General features: G+C 41.1%; 1 protein-coding gene and 1 long non-coding RNA gene across 3 annotated transcripts in view; one reads left to right on the forward strand and one right to left on the reverse strand.

The window, feature by feature from the left end:
• The window catches only part of Prkg1 (protein kinase cGMP-dependent 1), a 1,233,235-nt gene that overhangs the window by 832,295 nt on the left and 379,546 nt on the right, over positions 1–21,394 (reverse strand). The gene's annotated exons all lie outside the window — the stretch shown is intronic.
• LOC120097454 (uncharacterized) overlaps positions 9,961–21,394 on the forward strand; it is a 63,292-nt gene continuing 51,858 nt past the window's right edge. The window contains exon 1 of the long non-coding RNA XR_005494862.2: positions 9,961–10,513. This is a non-coding gene — a long non-coding RNA (uncharacterized LOC120097454). The remainder of the gene's footprint in view (positions 10,514–21,394) is intronic.

Here is a 21,394-nt window from a genome sequence, read left to right on the forward strand (position 1 = left end):
CAAAAGCAACCAAACATGGGATGTTGCAGATAAAAATTCAAATTTAAGCAGAAGCTCATTTAAATCTATCTTGAGCTCTTCTCACTTTTCAAAATTGCTTCAAGTGACCTTCTGAAACATTCAAAAATAATTTCACAAGGGTTCAAAGTATTTCTACTTAAGTTTGGCTTCCTTCCTTCTTCCTTTTTTCTTTCTTTCCTTCCTTCCTTCCTTCCTTCCTTCCTTCCTTCCTTTCTTCCATCCTTTCTTTTTTTCTTGGTGCTTTCTAGACAAGGTTTCTCTGTGTAGCATTGGCTGTTCTGAAACTTGCTTGGTAGACTAGTCTGGCCTCAAACTCATAGAGATTTTCCTGCCTCTGCCTTCCAAGTGCTAGGATTAAAGGCTCATGCCACCACCACTACCCAGCTCACTTTAGTGTTTTTTGAATCTCTGTCTCTGTCTCTCTGTCTCTCTGCTTCTCTCTCTGTCTCTGTCTCTGTCTGTCTGTCTGTCTGTCTCTCTCTCTCTCTCTCTCACACACACACACACACACACACACACACACACACACACACACACACACACGGAGGGTTCTAAACATCCTCCAAGTTAGAACTTGCATTATTTGTAACTTTGAACTAACTGTTACTCCCACCCAGGACTTTTTGCTGGCTAGAAAATGGGTATCCTTCCTGCCATTGAAGTCTCTCTGTAAACTTTTACCTGTTGCAGATGTCCACTCATTCTTTATTCTCTACTGCTGAATGACATACAGTTAAGCCACTTCAACCACAATGAATTTCCAAATGATAATCAATATTCTATATAACTAGGCATTCTTTGGAGAAATAAAACCAGTAAGTTTTCTACATAACATATGTAATACGCTTGCATATTAAATAATACACTAAGAGATTTATTATAACGAGTTATTTACAGAAGCCTACTCATCCCAATGTCTACAGCTGGTAGGCTGGGACCCAGGAACACAGATGGGGTAACTGCAATCAGACTCCGAAGGCCTGAAACCTGCTGTACTCAGTTAGCTGCAGCCCAGGGAACTGAGAACATCTATTGTTTCAGCTCTAGTCTGAAGGTATTGGAAGCCCGATGTCCTGCAGCTATCAGGTAGGAAGACTTACAGGAAGATCAATCAATTGTCTAATTTATGTCTCCACTGATCAGAAGAGGTTACTCTGTTAGGTAGTAAAGACTCAATTTATTGATTTAAGTGTTAACCTCATCCCAAGTACCCTCATGGGCACCTAATCATCTCGTGCCCTACAGTGTTGTCAAGCTGATGTACAGAATTAACCATTACACATACCTCTGTAGGGACAATGGATAATCCAGTTAGGTCCTAAAGACTTAATCCATGCTATGGTTTCCCTTAACCTCACTGTTAGATAGGAAGCCTGATGCCTTTACTCTCTGGTTTTTTTTTAACGGAGGTTTTTGCCCCTCATTTACTTATCTATGAATGTTTTACTTTAAAAGTGTATACCATGGACATGAGAGATGTCAAGTTCAAGGTGGGGGGGGGGTGGCCCTGCAAAGCTCAGGAATTATACATCCAGGCTGATGTATCGACTACAGCAAAAAGAATGGCAAAGAAAGCAAACACTTATTTGCAAATTGAAATGTGAGGCCAGCCCAAGTAAGAGACACGTTTTGCCTTCGAGGAGGCAAAGGACATCTGATTCAAGGCAAGCCCTGCCAAGGTACAGCTGGCCGAGCCAAATGGCTCCCTGCCACTTAGCCCCAAGAAACAAGGGAAGGCAGTTTCAGGTTAGGGGGAGGATAAAAGGCTTCTTATGAAAGGGGGTTTGATTACTGCTGTGAGCTTAATTATCCTCCCTCTTCCTGAGCCCAATCAATATTTAAAAGCAAGCAAGAAAACAATTTCCTGAGATTGCTCCCTGTTTTCAAGATGGTCAAAATTAGCCCCCAGAAAGTAGTCAAAGTCAGACAGGAAAAGAATCCAGTTTGAAAACATGAACACAAACACAGGTTGGTAAAAACATAACTGTTCCTTCTAAACCTCCAGCAAGCCAAAGGCCAAGTCAATGGCCTTCAGGCAGGAGGGAAAGGGGAGCCTTACTTGTTTAATGGAGTGTCCGGAGCCATGACAGGAGAGGGTTAGCATTGCTCAACAATTCCACATGGCTTTCTAGCTGCACGTTACTAAACGTAAATTTCACATTAAAAAGGGATATACAACCCCCCTACCCAAACACATGTCTGTACACAATGACCCCAGACACCTTGGCCAGGCTTGAAATCTGAACCATTGAATTAAAATACAAGCAAAGTCTATGGGAGCCAGGACAAAGGCTAGTAAAGGAGGTGTTCATATGTTGCATCTTGCTCCTTAAGGTTGAAGTCTACCTTGTCTGGATAGCTCCTCTGAGCTCAGAACCAAATAGAAGACTCCCCTTTCTATCAGGGCTTTTCTTCTCTGTCCTTGTCTCAGGAGCCCAACCCCCACCACCGGAGGAAGATTTTGAGCCCTTGGCCAACCCTCAAGTTCAACTTCCTCTTTCTGATAAGAACTCTCTGATAAGCCCAGCAAGTGTCTGAGCTTCCTGGAATGCCTCTCCAAACCAATTGGGACATTCACAGTATTTTAAACTGCAGTCATTGATTTTTACATGTACCCTGAAAAATCCTTCCCATTCTCCATATATATATCCCTTAGTCACCCTAAATAAAGTATATGTGTACCAGCTGTTCCACTAAAGAGCCTCTAAGAGAGCTGTTTCATTGAGTATCATCTAAAAAAGCTGTAACACTAAAACCCTTGGGGAACACCCTCCCTTCCACCCCACTCACTCTCAGCCTGACTGGCACCCGACAAACCCCACCCACTGATTACAGACTCTGAACCAATCCTCCATCTTGGTGTGCATTGCAGCACCTGGATACCATGAGGGAGGAAACAGAGGACGCCGGACTATACCTGGTTCCCAAAACTAATACCCCGTTCATCCAATCGCAATACTTAGGAAAGTGTCAAAAACCAAACCAAACCAACCAAACCAACCAGGCACATCAGTAAATGGAAGGAATGTGTTGGTATGACACTTTTTTAAAGCTTCAAGCCTGGCTTCCAGGTTGCCTACCTGTTCTCGTTAGTTAAGTTTTATTGAAATCAGTTACATAAGCCAGAGAAAACCTCTGTAAGTTCTATGTCTGTTTAGCCCATTTTTATTTATTGTGGCATCTCCTAGGTTGGATTTCCAAATTTTACCAGGGAATAATACCTATCTTGTATACCAGATTATGGGAACATACCTAAAATTTACCACTGTATTTACTCCGGTACTGGCCCACACATACCCTTTCAGGATTAAAATTATCCCTAATGTTGTCAGCTCAAAACACACAATAAGAGCCTGTGACAATACTGCCATTTGGAAAGAGAATCACACAGATTATCTACTTCAGTCTGACACATACCTATGAATGCTCTTTTCCTGTTTTACAGCTGAGTACTATGAAGATGGATAACCAAGATAATGCCGCAAAGGCAGATGGGTTAAGACCTGCACTGCATTCTCTGCTGAGTGCCTCAGTGGTACTGATTATACTGTGGGATTTCAGAAGCTTCTCAGTTCTTACTGGTCTTGGCTCCATGTTTCCATACACTTGAGAAAATCATTTGCTTCTGTTTATTTGTTTACTAATTAAATAAAAAAGGTTCTGGGGTGCACGTGTGCACGTGTATTTGTGTTTAAGACTGTACAGGGACATGCATGTGTTTATGTATGCATATATGGCTAAATCTCAACCCCAGTGTCATTTACCATGAACTGTCCACTTTGTGTTTTGAGACAGAATCTCTTAATGGGATCTTTGGATTGGGATGGCCGCCCAGTGAGTTTCAGGGATCCTCCTGTCTCTGTCTCTCTAGTGCTGGGACTATAAGCCTATGTCAGTATGGGACTATAAGCCTATGTCAATATGGGACTATAAGCCTATGTCAGTATGTGCAGCTTCTTACATGGTTGCTGGGGATGGCACTGACGGCCTGAGGGTTGTGTAGCAAGAACTTTATTGACTAAGCTATCTCTCTAGTAAATAAAGAGACAATTTAAATAGCACTTATATGTCCTTCTGAGAGTATCAAATGGTGATAGATATTATTATGAAATACCTCTACTTATATATGGTACAACATATTTGGTAAATATTTTAGGTGATTGAAACGATTTACCACAAAAAGAGTTGGCCACCTGGAATTACCACGACTTCAGCACATACCTTGGAAATATGGGAAACAAAACCCTAAAGAGGACTAATACCCTGAGATCAGCACAGCAATGGGAACACTGGATTTTGATTGGTAGGAAGGCTCCTTAGCTCTCCTGAGCATCCTTCTGAAAGGGTCTTCTTGCTTCAGTTTCAATCACAATATTGCTTTGCCCGTAGCAGGACAGGATTAATGCCATTGCTACATTTCAACACTCTGGTCCACAATGTCCTGTCACCAGGGTGATCATGTCTCAGCAAAACCTTATAAAATCAAAACATTACTTCTCAGTCGCGCCCTTCCTCCTCCCTTTCTGCTTTGCTGATTAATATTATCAAATCTAAGTTATAGTTTAGCAGTTATTGCCTTTCTACCCAAACTTCCTTGGTGTAACATTGTCCTGTCTAGAGATCTTGGTAAATGGATGCTGTCTTTGGATGAAGTCTTCCAGTCCTAGCTTTACCCAGGAGTGTGCCTCTCTGAACCAGGGTGGCATGAGGACGGGACAAGGAACTTCTGGGTTGAGCGGTACTTCAAACTTACGGCAGGGCCAACTAGATCCCCACCCCACTGAACTAGATTTAAGAAATAACCTAGACAGTGTGGTGATGTACTGAGAAATAGGTGCAAGTGGTCGTTGTATGGTGAGAGGCTGTGAGAAACTGAATGAGACAAAGTTAAGCAGAAAGAAAACTGAAGAAAAGAAGGGAGAAGTTTTAGAAAGAAACCACATAGTCTGTGAGAAACAGAAAACAGGATTTAGGACCCTGTCTTGCTTTTGAGCAAGTTAGTTCAATCTAAATATATACGTATGTATGGTGGGAGAATTTCCCTCAACACAGTTTGGCAGAAGTAAAATTCTGAAGTTCTTTGTGGATGTAAAACCTATCTGTCCCTCGACATACTGTCTCCTCCAGCTTTATGAACTCCACCTTAATTCTTCTGCACGCCTACTCCCTCCCCACCTGATCCTGCCCTTCCTTACCCCATCCAATCTCACTTCTCACACCTACTCTTTCTCAACTCTATCTCCCCTCATGATTCCTTCCCTCTATTCTAACTTCTCCTCAGCTCCCCTGCTTTTCTTGGCTTCATCTCTTACTTTGAGTTAATGGTGGTCTTCTTTATGTAGACAGTGTAACACAAAATGTCTCCTTTGCCTTTCGGTGAACATGTTAAAATGTTGCTTGGTGATTGCCAGCTCTTTGTTCCACTCTGATAAAAAAAATGGTGTAAGAATTCCACCAGTAGACCCCAATATAGATCCAAGTGATTTGGAAACTCATAGGATAAAACTTGGAAAGGCAGGAGTTACATTCCACTTTCTCTATTTTTCTGTGGGCATTTTGTTTGTTTATGCTATTTCTTACTCTTCGTTCAAATATTTACCCGGAGATCATAGAGTGGATTTGGGGGGAAAAATCAAAGCAATCATAACTTTCATGGGCAAAAGAAAACACCCATTGGAGAAAATGAGAGCATTTATTTTTATCCAGACAGAGTTCAGCATGATTCAAAACATGGTGAAAATACCACCTCATATAAAATAAATTATCCACTATGGCAAAGGAGCGGTGAGTGCTCATGTCAACAAGAGACCAAAAATATCCAGGGAAAGTAAACAGTTTTGAAAATAGCAACTGATGAGTTTTATTATTCCTTATTTCTTTTTGACTGGCAGGAAATAACAGTAGAGCCCCATCTGCCCTGTTGCCTTTGGCGAGCCCTAATCTTTTCTTTGCCTCCAGCACACCACCTAAGTGAGGGAAAGATAAAATCCATCATAACATCACACACCAAAAAATGATAACACATTTTCGTGATCATGCGCATGGGCCTACAGGGTAAAGTGATGTGTGAATATTCTCTCCTGAAATTATGAGCCCCCGGTACCCCTGATCCAATGCATCACCACAGCAGAACACCACCACAATGGGGGGGCATATAACAAACAAATAACCACAAAGGAGGGTTTCCATTAAGACTGGGACAGTGACTAATTGCACTGGCAAATCTTACCAGGCACACAAGTCCAGAGTAAGCAGTTCAAAGGACAGCCTAGAGCCTGAGCAACAAACTATATGATTTTTTGGACTTCCCTTAAAAAATAGAAATCTATTTTGTAAATAGCAACATTTGAGGCCAATCAAGTAATTTGGAAGATATAAAGTTCAGCTATACTTTGAGTGTAGCAGGTGAAAAGAAAGTATTTAGGGACCACATAACACCTCCCTGCAGATGTTGGAATTCTAAGCATTTGGCAGAATCGAAGAAACCTGTTGCTATTCCTCCATGTCCATCTAAACTGGGGTACAGCTGTCAGACTGGACTGCTGGCAGGAGACTCAGTGAAAGTCATGAGTCTTAGTTCTAAGATTTTCTCATCTTCATATCATTTCCTGTATCATCTAATAATTACCCATAGAGGAAAATTCATGAGCTGCTCTAGTATTCTTAACTCTACATGTATGAATCCATTCATTAAGGATTCTAATACTTTCATTTCAATTTTAGAGAAGATATTGAGACTTAGAGAGAAGTTAACTAGCATGGCACAAGAGCAAGAATGAAAGTTCAAATCCAGTCCCTTCTGTATGTTCTGGGATGCTTCCTGATGGCCAATTGTTAACAGCCTGGGAATCACAGTGTGATAGTGGACATGATAGGGTAACCAACAGAGATAGGATTTAGTGCTGTAATGGTACCCTTGAAGAGGAACAGGAGGGGCCAAACCACGGGATCATCCATGTTTCATGCCTATGCGCCTCCCTCTTCTCCTAAGCATGACTAATTGCTTGTACTCTGTAAGGTAGGGTTGCAGAAGAAGGAGCAGAAAAGTCATCCCTCAGTGAATAATAACACTTTTGCATAAGATCATAAGGTTAAAAGGTGTCTAGTGTAATGGGATTGAACTGTAAACTTTGGGCAAATTGGTTATAAAGAAAGTTTTTTTTTTTTAAAAAGATGATCTGCATTAGGTCTTTCTTGAAAAAAATTTAAACAGACCTCTTGCTTCCTAACCACATCAGAGACAGCTTATCCTGCAAAAATCCCATAATTGGCAATTACAAGTTATGCCGCCTGGTCAGTACAATTATACCGCATCCCCAGAGTACACCCTAGGCGGATAGTTTTAAAAGAAAAATATTTTGATGCTAATAATATTGTAATTTGGAATCCATTCCAATATTTCCAAGATCCTCATTAGATTAGTTTTCAGTGGCGAAGAATTCACAGTTTGCCTTTATGGCAAATGTGTTTTCAGCGTTTCTTATAGCAACCAAAGGAAGAGCACTGCGTTGAGGAACTCGCTCCTTTCAGCAGGCTTTCCTGGTGCTCTGTATTAAGGGTCAGATCCAACTACACTATTTTCATCATAGACTCAATAAGACATGCATTTACTGACACCTTTTGTTGGGCAATTTGTTTTTTAAAATGTGTCACATAGCTAAAAAATTATCCAAACAATCTAGCAACATGGCAGTTTGTTAGGGAAATGTAATCAGAAAGGCAGACTTTTTTTTTTAAACATGACACATTGAACATCCAGAAACACTGTTGCCCTTTCACGGCAAAGCCAGCATTTCCCTCCAGATTTCCGATTTTCATATTCATGGAGCCCTGGAAGACTAAACTTTAACTTCAGGCTCAAGGCTGTATAAATATTTATCGTGAACAGAAAATTAAAGAAGAAATCTTAGTGGGTTTAGGCATCAAAAGAGATTTGTGTGCTGTAATAAAAGAATACGGAGCTCCAATGTCTGGGCTTTGCATGCTGTCTTGTGTACCTCGCTCTGTCTTCCACTACTCTATGCTCTTAGTGAGCAGGCCTGAACAAGTCCCACATGACTGTCTAGCCTCAGCCTCATTGCCGAAGAAGCACAAATGTCAGATTAGATGATTCTAATATTCCTTAAACTATGACAGTGCGTGGTAGTAATAGAGAAAATTATAAAACAAATGGGACTGTGCATTATGAATGAAAAGAAACTATCACAATTCAAAGTACTAAGATAGAATCTATCTTATATATGACACAAAGCAAAACTTGATTTTAGGGTTCAGTGAGTTTCAAAACCGAACACGTTCTTCAGCCCGTATGTTACAAAAGCGAGCGCTCAGTCCTTTAAGGTAAACAAAGGAGCACCAGAAGCATATGTGCTGTTTGTTTGCCAGATTCTTGACTTCAGAGCTGACACGCTTCGTTCAGATAGAATAGAATCTGGTTTAGTAGAAAAATGGCTTCAAACAAGTGCCGAGAACTAAATGGATGTCCATTATCAATATTAAAGTCCTTGAATAGTAGCGATCACTCTTAGAAAACCAGTGCATTCTAAGTAGGTCAAAGAGATTGAAACACTGGGGGTGGAAAACTGAAATGCCTCTCTGCGTAGAAATGAAAATACAATCGCATATGTTTAGAAGAAATGAAAAATCAAAGGGGGCTGGCAAACCACTTAAGGAAGTTTAGATTCGCGCTGCCTGCTGCCTGACTAGGCAGCCATCTAGAAGCTGGCTTCTCACATATTTTCCAGATGAAAGTGGCAATCCCAGATCAATACAGGTATCGGTATCGAGTCCACCCCACATGGGTGGGATAAGCAGTAGCAAGAGTATGCCATTGGGTTGGTAATGGACCGAAAGTGACTATTTCTGGCAGGGTTATTTTGGCAAGGTAGAGCACATCTCTGGGAAGAACTATTACCGAGTAGAAGATTTATGGTGAGAAAGACAGGATTGGGTACATGGTTTTCAGGGCCCAACTGGAAGTCTGACTTCAGGGGCAGGAACTGTAGTTGAGTGTGGGGGTCCTTGCCTAACAAGACTGAGGGATCAATGGCAAGTGTCACGGTGAGATGAAGGAAATGAAATTAAAGGGTTAGGGAAAAAACACAACACGTCAATGGAGGGCTGGGTGGATACCGCAGTGGGAAAGCATGATCTGAACAGTATGAGGATATAAGACTAAGTGTCTGGCCCCCACAGAAAAAACCAGGCATTACCTGTGAACCCCATTCCCCTAACTGGGCCTCCTTGTCTAGCCTCAGTGGGAGAAGATGTGCCTAGTCCTGCAGTGACATCAGTCTCAGGAGAGTGTTGATACTTGGGGGGGGGGGCATGGCTGATATTGGGATGTAAAGTAAATAAATAAATTAATTAAAAAAAAACCAAGAACAAAGAAAGCCAGGCATGGCTATATGTGTCTGTAAACCCTCAGTGTTAGGGGGCAGAGATAACAGATCCTAAGAATTCCCTGGTAAGCTAGTCTAGCCCAAATAGTGAGAGAAAGCCTATCTCAAGAATACAAGGGAGAAAGACAGATAGTAGAAAAAATGCCCAATGTCCTCCTTTGGCCTCCACGTATGCCAGTAGAACATATACCAACACGTTCACCTTTATGCACCATGCACACATCCTCTTCCACCACCACCACCATCATCATCATCATAGTTGATGATAATGACAATGACAACACACATACACACACACACACACACACACTCACATACACACACTCATACACACACACACGCGCGCACACACACACACACACACACACACACACACACACACACACACACACACAATTTCAAGGGAGCATGTAACCTTAAATGGAGATAAGGCCCTTTCAGTCTCACGTCTTAGTATCTACACAGGACTCACGAATCTGGCCCCACAGGAAGTTTACATCCCTGGTCGGATGCTTCTTAGCACAGTCGGAGACTTTAAGCCGGTCAATTCACTGTTCTCAATCTATAGATTTTTCATCAGCAAAATCATTAAAACAATAAAAGCACCATTATGGAGCAATCATCAAATCATATTAAATAGTCCACGCTATGTGCTGCTATCATGTGGTTGAAGTCAAGAAAAGAAGCAGTGATGTCATAACACCTCCAAACAAGTTAACCAAGCTTGATCTCCAGCAAAAGCTCTTCCGTTTTTTGTTTTTTTTGTTTTTGTTTTTTTTTTGTTTTTTTAATTCTTCCTATAGTTCTTTCATATGATTTTCTATACATCATGGTTTGAAGGTATAATGTCTCCCGTAGGGTCAGTGCTTGCACACTTTGTCTCTAAATGTCCATACAGTTTAGGGAAGTTGTGGGATGCTCAGGGCTGTGGTTTAGCTCTACGGCAATTACAGAAAGGGCTTCTGGGAGATACCTACTTCCGGTCCGGCTCTCTGCTTCCTGAATTGCCAAGATGGCAGAAGATGCTCCTTCATGCTCTTGTTACCATGAATTGGGACACTCCTGCTTACCTTCCCCGTCTTCCCCAAACCGTAAGCCACAATAAATCCTTCTTCCTCCGATTTTTTTCTGTCAGGCTTTAAGTCACAGCTTCAAGAAAGGTAACGGGTGTACTGTAAGGAGGTCAGCATGCTGTGACAGAAGCCTCACCTCTGATTGGATTGAAAGCCTAGCCGCTTTGATTGGCACCTTGTGCCCCAGCTTTTTAAGTCCCCAGGCTGCCACAGGCAGGGTGAAATCACACCAGTGGCTCTCCTGGTCTCTCACACAGCATATGGATGTCTCAGGGTAGCATCTGGGACCTTGTGAATGGATTGCCTTGATGCTTCTCTGGGGAGCCTTGATGATAATTTGTTAGAAAAACAGCTTGGTTCCCATTAACACCCACCCCTGATTTTCAAGAGTAGAGAGCAGCTTTCCCCACACTGAGAAAGCTGCATGTGATGTCTTGTTGTGTTCAGCTCATCATGGGATGTGGGGGACCAACACACCTGAACAATGAATGAAACTAGATGCATTTTCCTGGAAAATGAGTTCTAATTTGCTTGCAACCCATACCATATAATTTGCCAGAACACAGGGCACCTACAATTCTGTATAGTAGTAAATTTAACTTTTGTTATCATCGTGGCTATTCTGTTTCTCTCTGATTTAAAACCATTGAAAAAAAATTAACTCACGACCTTTTCTACCACCAAAGGTGAAGATTACTGAGGCCATTAAACTCCGGGCCATCTCTTTCATATACAGATACTCCTCAATTTTCAACAGCTAAAATGGTCCAAGTAATAATTTCTTTTGGCATTATGATTGTGCAAAGTTATACTGGACTGGTATAAACTATAATCAGAAGTTTGAATTTCAGTCTTTTCCTGCAGAGCTGCCATGTGGGCTGTGATACCATAGCAGTGCTGGGAGGCTTCTTCTAGTCACCTTAAGATTGGTCAGATAGGCATGGAGAGCACAGTTATCACTGAGTGTTTTCAATGGGTTCCTTGGGAGAAAACTGCACTCACATGCCTAAGACGATATGTGTGTGAGCTTTGAAGGCAGCAGCTAGAAAAAAAGCAGAGGAAACATGGGAGGGAGACTATGAAGGCAGAAACAGCGCCACATGCTTTCCTTGGTCTGCTTGTTTGCTTTGTCAATCATTCCTCAACTTAGGATGTGGAGAACGAAAAAGAAATAATAAGAGGGAGGTCCTTTCTAAATTTAAACTACTACCTCTTTTCCACAGATATGGCACGTTGAGCGCAAGACCTTGCCTTCAGGACTGGTTTGTGTGGGGGTCAATTCTATGAGTATTTACTTGGACTCAGAATTTCAAAATGAAATAAGAGTCCCGCTAACAGGATCGGGTTCAAGGACAACTGAAATCTAGGACTCAACCAATATCTGGCTTCTCTTAATTTGACCTTCAGAGGCTAAGAACCTACTCACTACAACTCAGTCATGAAATGTGGCATTGTGCCTACACGCCACTCACATATAATGGGATAGTTAAAAAGACTGTTTACCTGCAACTTAAAACTGGGTACATGGTCTTTCCTAGGAAAGAGCACACCAATTGGTTATCCAATACTAACTGGTTAGCCCTGAAAACATGCCTAGGAGTAGCATTACATGAACTGAGAAGGTTGTAGTTTGTATCATGTAGTTAGGAATATATATGTAACAATTAACTTTAAAAAATATCCATGAATTCGAAAAAGATAGGAGGGATATGTATGAGTTTGGAGGGAGGAAATGGAGGGAGGAAACGATGTGAGCATATAATAATCTCAAAAGATAAATGAATTTAAAAACCAGATACATGGATTTCTCTACTGTATTTTCTTTAATATGCATGCCAACAGCTATTTCAGTAGATCTTATATTCTTTTGTATCTATTGAACATGCTAAACAGAAAACAAGAGATTCTATGTGAATGCTTTAATTTTCCAGCTATCTTGAAATATGTTGACAATTGAAAATTGAGCTTTTCTGCCAGAGCAGCAAAGTTTTTAATCTGATAACAAATACTGTACTATATTACCCAAGCAAAGCTACTTCATAAGGCCTTCAGGCACCATTCCGGATGCTGCTGCATTTTCATTCATAACTTTGTTACGAACTAACAAAACACCCACTAGAAAAAAGATCCATAAAAGCCATTGCAAAGTTATCAATAAGGTTCAAGAAACATTCTACTCCTCATGGCGTTTATGTGCCTTTTCTTCTTTAGTTTGCTTTCCTACACTTTTGTCTTCACAACTCTAAACTGTGCAGTGCTGGGGAGACGGAGTAGTGTAGGATGTAATAATTTAGTCAGCTGACATCTTCAGGTGCTACTGCACAGCTATTTTATGTGTAGTAGGCCATATTTTAAGAATTGGTGGGAAGATGGGTTCTGAGAGCCAACCACTGCCTTTAATTAATCTCGAAGTACAGAAGTAGAAATGACAAAAAGGGTGTTAGGAAAAGAGGCCATGCCAAGAGGACAGACTGAAGAGAGAGTTCCTGAGAGTTGGGGGGATGAGCATGAACAAGCAGATGGACTAGGGTTTATGAGTATGACATCAGAGATGGGATAATGTTAAATAGCACTTGGATTCAGAATGTGGTCCTTCAAAATCTTGTCCCAGCCGAACACTGCTTTCCAGAAACCCCGTAGCTAATGATAGGAAGAGGACTGAAGAATGGGCATTTCCTTTTACTCCTTCCCCACCCCTATTTTTTGGGAAGCTTTTATTGTACAGTCCACAGTGCCTTGTAATTCTCCTTTCTTATGCATCTAAGGTTTGGAATTCCAGGTATATGCCATCATCCCAGCACTAAGGACAGAGTTCTTGAATCCAAGTCTGCCAGGACACTATCCCTACACCCCTCAGCCTTTAAATGTACACTGATTAGTCTCTGTACCTCTTTGGGTACAATTCAGTTGAGAATTCTAAAAAACAAAAGTTTCAAGTGCTTCTCATTTTTTAACCAAGTAGTCTTTATATAATTATCTGACCAAATTAAGGCTTGAAGAAGACTGGATTCTAAATTCAGAGGGTTGTGAGTTGGTGCTCTGCCACAATTTTTTGATTCTTTGCTGAAGTGGCTTCTCAAGCCTTCCTCTACTCTTTGAATAAATATGATAAAACAAAAATGAAAATATGTTCAAAGAGAATTCAGTTAGTGGTTATATTGATGTCTTGATCAAACAGAATGAAGTTCTCTTTCAGGCGGCATCTTTCCTCTCTGTCAATGTCCCTCATTTACAGCCATACCCTCTCAACCTGGACTGCTCTTTCCTTCATCACCACAGGATTACGATTACAGCAAGATACAATCACTGAGAAGCATAAAGAAAACTAGAGCTTTTGCAGACTTGTCGCTATAGTCCCTCAAACAGAGCTGACAATCAAAGACACGTGCATCCATTCTGAGGAAGTCCAAGGGTCATTTCAAGTCCACATAAGGTGATGATCTGTGAGGTCTGAAACAGTAAGAAAATTTGTTCCACCCAAAAGAACAGATGCTGTAATGGGCCACTGGACTGGCTCACAGTTAAGAGAGGGTCTTTGGTGTCATGTAGGTCACTTAATTTAGAGTAGCTAAGGCCTTGTGCTCCAGAGCTGCAGGATTTCCTGACTGCAAACCCCATCTCCAGGAACTTCAATCCGAGCTTTTGTGTAAGGTACCATACCTCTGTGTATCTCTCTTAACTGTAGTAATAGCGCCCACTTCTCAGGCTAACTGTAAAAATAAATCCATCAATTTCCATTGTTCTATAGAGCTCTTAAATACAGCAGAATAGGATTTAGGAGTTTACTGCCTCCACAGTTCCTCTTCATCCTCCTCCTCATTCTGTTTGATAGGCCTTGGTCAAGAGGATAAACATCTCAGTTCCCTAGTTTCCATATCTGGGAACTCAGGCTAGAAGTACTGCTGTGGCATTTAATTGTCTTAATATATTCAGAACCCTGTCTGTCTCCCACACAAGACTCTGATGTTATCCAGAGATTTCTCTTTTTATGTAGACACAGGATATGGGATGTTCAAACTCAAGCCGTTGGTTCTGCTAGTAAATCTTTATTGGTTTGCCAATGCCTGCATAGCTAATGGATCTAAGTTGAGTTGCATGAGGTTTTTTTTTTCCCCTCAGAGAGATTTTGCTCCATATATGGTCATATGGTTCTAATTTCCTTCAACATCCTGAAGAGAAGAATATATTTTCTGACTGAATCTCTCCCAAGATTGAAAACAACAATGCGTATAAACCCAGATCCACACAGCAGACAACACTCGATTAAATGAGAAACCCATGTTGACACATACAAAAAGACACAGCTAGAAACAGGGATGACACACGGCAAAAGCATCAAAGAAGCCAGGAAGGAACTTCCGAAGAAAGAAAATGGACACCCAAAGTAGAACCCAAAGGTTGCCTATGCTTTATTTCTGAATGTCAATTTTCCTATAGAAAGAGAGGTACCTTAAAGCAATCTCAAGAGTTCATGACTCAAGGTAAGACAATTCTTGACAAACAGTAATATTGTATGGCATACAATATTATTACATAATGTAATTATGGAAAATTGGGGTAAAAGTTAGGGGTTATTCTTATTTAAGGTGACTTATAATTACAAAGCTAAAATTGGGAAATTAAAATGAACTTAAGCCAAAATATTTACTACCTCCCCCATTACGTGCAATATTTTTTTCTTTCTAGGTTTCTGTTCACACATTTTAGCTATTTTTTCATGTTCATAACTAAGTAGTGATAACTTTGATTTACCAAATCTAACTAGAATTTCCACGACCCACACCCTCATTGGCTCAAGGCCAAAGTTCAGAAGCAGGAAGCAAGGGAACTCAAGCCTTGAGTCTTGACTTCTAGTTTCTGTGAGCACGTTCCCATGAGGGCCTAGAGAAGTTCTTTTACCAATTAAGATTTCTCACGCTAGCTGAGAGCCCACCAGTGCCCCAGAAAAGTAGTGATGGTGCCTTTATTCCTGTGTGGAGGCGCCTGGAGACTTATGCTCGCTCACTCACTCATTTATTCCCTCAGACATCCATTTATGATTCCAACAAAAATTTACAAATTATTGCATAAAGTCATCTTTCTACAGAGTGCTGAATGAAACAATGTTGATTTTCCCATGATGCTCCATTTAATGGCAGTCAGTACAGGGTAATCACTAGTTTGATTAGTAAACCACCTCTTCGGGGAGGGAGGACTTACATTTATGTTATGCCATGTCCCATCATATAAGTATTTCCACTCTGCCTAACTGAAAAATCAGCTTACCAAATGCCCGAATATTTAGCAATAAATGCCTATCAAGTCAGTGCAAGGAAGCTCCATTCAAGGAATTCAATAATGACTAACTGGCGTGTGCAATCAGCAGGCCGGAGTAATCTCTGTGGAGAAAGATGAGGCAAGGAGAGGGGCTGTGATGCGTTGGCAGTGGATAGAGAAAGCACTCGGCTATAACCTGGAGACGGAAGGACTCAATGAGAAGGCCGTGTCGGAACACAGACCTGACACAGGAGAGAATGAGTCAGATAGATAGAACAGCAGTGTTTCTGTTCAAACAGTGCATCAAACGTGGATGTCAGCGCCGGTCAAAAATTTCAGCTCAGGGTGCTGCCACTTGTGCATTTCTTCACAGGTAGTGTCTGCACACAATTGTATTAGATTGAACAGGTTGAAGATATCACTCGCTCCAGTCTCAGGAACATGCCCTTCTGCCCATCAGCTCCCACTCCAAAAATTTTGCACTGCATCTCTAGATTAGCCCAAGAGTCTCCCTCTCTGCTGCTCACATACACCTGTCAAGTGAACAAAAGGCTGTTCGATCCATTTCAGAGCTAACACAAAGAGGCAGGAAACGTCCTGTGTGAATTGCAAGTGGTTTCTGGACTTATTTCACATATTCGCCATGATAATCAGCAAATGTCTATTAGCAGAGAGCTGGAGAAGGTGTGCAGGCACAAGGGATTTGGAAGGAACTTCAAATTAATGACTTAAATTCAATTACGATGAATTAGAAAGATGCTCAATTTATTAATGGTAACCACAACTGTATGCTCTGGAGTGTTTTGATTTTTATGACTTAATCTATAAAATGGGGATTATTGAGGGAGCTATTTACCGGTGACTGTGCGGTTTAAATAAATTAACATATAAAGATGCAATATACCAATATGAAACTTTTATAAAATTATAACCCATTAATAGAGAGCATGTGACAAAATATTTGATTTTTAATTTGATCCATTATTGTCATTGTGACTTTGTGTTAGATGCTACAGTGTCATGTTGCCATTGTCCCTATTTGGTAGCTAAGGAGGAACAAAATAATGTTTAGGAAAGTGCCTTATAGTCCAGAGTTAAGAGGTGAGGTCAACGTTCAAAATCAGATATTACATTCTCAAGAGCTAGTTACAAGACAGAATATGTCTGTGTGCTCAGAAGGTTCTCTGAACCATGGGATTTGGAGGTACGTGTTTTCTCTTATTCCTCGGTACTTATTTGCGATTATTTTTAATGAGTCATTAATAATATCTAATTTATGGATAAGAATATTGAGATGAAATTTTAAATAGATTATCCTGGGCATTCAAGTCATAAATAGCAGCACCCGGACTCGAGTCCGTGTATTAGGTTCATCGATGTGTTGTTCTAATCTATGGTACTTTGCAGCCAACCCCAACCTTAATGAGGAACAGCTACATGTCCATTTCCATTACTCCCTGGGTGTGTGCATCAAGGATAGTGGTTTAACATCCTCCTCCATTAGTTACAACTTATGAACACAAGAGCTCAGAGGCAATATGACGGTGGGTCACTGGAACCCTGAAGGAGTCAATTAGTGTGTTTACTGACCTCTTGTGCTGGTCACTAGTGGGCAAGTGCTCTGGGCAACTTGTACAACTCTATGACGAGATCAATCTCTAGGGCATTTATGACCAGTGCTGTGCATGATTCATTAGATTGGGGACATGCGAATGAGGAACAATGACTTGAAAAACACCCAAGGATAAAAAACAGCTTAGCGCTAATGGTCTAGGGTCCCCACTGCTTCAAAGCAACCATTTTCCATCCTCAGAAAACCACAGGCAGTTTTCGACACCTACCAGCCCCAGTGGACCTTCCTTTTCTCACTTCTTGCAGAGTTTAAGAATGTGTGTCTTTGGCCTGGAGGCCAAGCCTAAACCAAACAGAGCATCTCTCCTAATCCTGCAGCCTGGTGAGTAATGCAGGTGGCTCTGCAGTGCTCTGCAATGCCATGATGCCAGGACAGCCTCAAATAACAGACTCCTTAGTGAGTTGTGCTGTCGAGCAACATCCCTTACGGAAGCTTCCCCATCTATGGTCAAGGTGCTCTGGTCTGTGGTGGAGACCACGGTGCTGATGGAAGCAAATTCAAATTTTCTAGAACCCAGGAATGGAAATACGAATGAATGATGCAGGGAATGAGGCACACGTGGCACTTGGAGAGTGTGGTTCTGTTCAGTAACCTTGAATGAGAGCAGTTGCCACTTGGCTCCAGCTCATGCCTGTCGTAAACAAAGCAGGCATGTTTCGTTGTGGCATTGAGTATTTCCAATCAGAAGCCATTACTCAGAATGGCAGGCAAGACCAAGCATTTTTATGTCAAAACTATTAAAATAGAAAGTAGAATATTTCCAGTTTAATTAATAAAGTACTTACTGGAAAAGCAGGAGGACCTGAGTCCAACCTCTAGATCCTACATTAAAAAGCTGGGCAGTGCTGGGGAGGCAGCGGCAGGAGGATCTTGGGGGCTCATAGGCTAGCCAATAGAGTTAAGTAAGTAAGTTTCTGGTTCATTGGGAGGCCCTGACTTTTAAAATACTAGAGGGAGACACCTGACATTGACCTTTGGCAGTGCATACATGTGTACATATACCTGTCCTCCCCCAAACATAGTCTGTGAAATAAACACACAAAATAATGAGAAAGATTTAGTCCATAGGAACAGCATTTAACAAACAAGAATAAAAGAATATCTACACAGAACCATCAGAATAGTACAGTTATTGGTGGACATGGAAGCCTTCCACTTTGAGAAAGAGCCAAGGCCATCAACTATTTTTATTCTACTCAATAAGCTAGGAGTCCTACTTATTGGTAAATGCAGAATAGCAGTGCTACAGAAATACAGAATTACAATTCTTATTTTTGGAGTATGACTTGATTCCAAGCATAGAAAACCCCCAAAGAATCTGTACAAAGGCTACTAGAACAAACAGAGTTACTTAGCAAAGCTTCTAGATACTAGAGCCAGAACTCGGCTTTGTATTTGCTTATTAATAACATGCAATTAGCATAGAAATTTCAAATACTGTTTGTGAAATCTTAATATGCCTCAAAAATAGAATTAAATCTGCAGGATGACAGGCCAACATGCTTTTCAACAACCTATCAACTTTACTGCACTAGAAATAACCAGTTTCTCTCACCCCAGACCATTGCTAATAACTCACTCCCAATTCCATTAGATCTATGATAGTGGTCACAACATACATGACATGAAATATGAGACGGGTGCTCAGCTATTCGTTTATTTTCAGTATTTTTAACACTTCAAAAGTATCAAAAAACTGGAAACGAAGCAGGTTTTGCCTTTTCTTTCATCCATTTCTTTTACTGGCAGTGTGTATGGGTTGCCTAGGAAACGGTTACAGCAGGGGACAGAGCTGCTGTGCAGTCTCCCAGAGTTGGGCATAGCTCTCAGTAGTAACATGTCAGCTCTCAGCTCTGGCGGAAGGGCTCTTGTGCAGCTCCACTCGGTACCAGAATCATTTACTTCTAGGAACCATTGGCCCCGTGCCTTGCTGATAGCTTTTTGGCAGGATGCAAAAGAAGAGGGAGATAATGGCAACTAAGAACTAAGAAACAGAGGTTAGCAAAACTGGCCCTAACACAAAAGGTCAAGAAATCACAGCATAACAACAAGATGTTTACTTAAAATGACCTTAGGTACCAAGGAAGAGGACACCCGGGCTATTGCTGGCAGGTACCAATGCCCCTGATACTCACTAAAGAGTCTTGGAAAGTCACAGAGAGAGGGAAGTACCATAGCCACCATGTACCAAGAACCACAATACCATATATGTTTTCATCGTTTTAAATTTGTTTTGCATTCAGAGATAATACAGAGCCTAAAGAAACCAAATGAATTCCTTAGGATTACTTGTTTATTCAGCAATGAAGTTGGGGTTAAGTCCGGAACAAAATCCACTGTGACTTATAACAGACATGGTTTGAGACACAGGTAGAATGGAAGGAGGTAAAGGCCACGGTACACACAAAGAAGGTGAAAATCTTACAGTCAAGAATGAACAGGTAGGGCTACAATCATGGTGTATGATATAAGAAGTTAAAAATATAATTAGAGGACAGACCAGCAATGACCTCTAAGTCCAAACCAATGAGCTGGATTTTAGTCTACAAATTTATGTCCAATATGGTAGCCAGGAAATATAGCATTGTGGGGCATCTGAACTGGTGTACACTTTGGGCACACCATGAGTGGCTATCTACACAATATAAAAACATTTCCTGAGCTTCCTGGTTGCTGCCGCTGCAGAGAGCCCCTGGGCAGCACTCCACGAGCGAACCTGAGCCTCGGGACCACAGGTAAGACCAAATTTTCTGCTGCAAGAAAGCTGCCTGGTGAACTCAAGACACAGGCCCACAGGAACAGCTGAAGACCTGTAGAGAGGAAAAACTACACGCCGGAAAGCAGAAAACACTGTCCCCATAACTGACTGAAAGAGAGGAAAACAGGTCTACAGCACTCCTGACACACAGGCTTATAGGTCAGTCTAGCCACTGTCAGAAATAGCAGAACAAAGTAACACTAGAGATAATCTGATGGCGAGAGGCAAGCGCAGGAACCCAAGCAACAGAAACCAAGACTGCATGCCATCATCGGAGCCCAATTCTCCCGCCAAAACAAACATGGAATATCCAAACACACCAGAAAAGCAAGATCTAGTTTCAAAATCATATTTGATCATGATGCTGGAGGACTTCAAGAAAGACATGAACACACTTAGGGAAACACAGGAAATCATTAATAAACAAGTAGAGGCCTACAGAGAGGAATGGCAAAAATCCCTGAAAGAATTCCAGGAAAACACAATCAAACAGATGAAGGAATTAAAAATGGAAATAGAAGCAATCAAGAAAGAACACATGGAAACAACCCTGGATATAGAAAACCAAAAGAAGAGACAAGGAGCTGTAGATACAAGCTTCACCAACAGAATACAAGAGATGGAAGAGAGAATCTCAGGAGCAGAAGATTCCATAGAAATCATTGACTCAACTGTCAAAGATAATGTAAAGCAGAAAAAGCTACTGGTCCAAAACATACAGGAAATCCAGGACTCAATGAGAAGATCAAACCTAAGGATAATAGGTATAGAAGAGAGTGAAGACTCCCAGCTCAAAGGACCAGTAAATATCTTCAACAAAATCATAGAAGAAAACTTCCCTAACCTAAAAAAAGAGATACCCATAGGCATACAAGAAGCCTACAGAACTCCAAATAGATTGGACCAGAAAAGAAACACCTCCCGTCACATAATTGTCAAAACACCAAACGCACAAAATAAAGAAAGAATATTAAAAGCAGTAAGGGAAAAAGGTCAAGTAACATATAAAGGGAGACCTATCAGAATCACACCAGACTTCTCGCCAGAAACTATGAAGGCCAGAAGATCCTGGACTGATGTCATACAGACCCTAAGAGAACACAAATGCCAGCCCAGGTTACTGTATCCAGCAAAACTCTCAATTAACATTGATGGAGAAACCAAGATATTCCATGACAAAACCAAATTTACACAATATCTTTCTACAAATCCAGCACTACAAAGGATAATAAATGGTAAAGCCCAACATAAG

The sequence above is a fragment of the Rattus norvegicus genome, chromosome 1 (assembly GCF_036323735.1).
Source record: "Rattus norvegicus strain BN/NHsdMcwi chromosome 1, GRCr8, whole genome shotgun sequence".
NCBI lineage: Eukaryota > Metazoa > Chordata > Mammalia > Rodentia > Muridae > Rattus > Rattus norvegicus.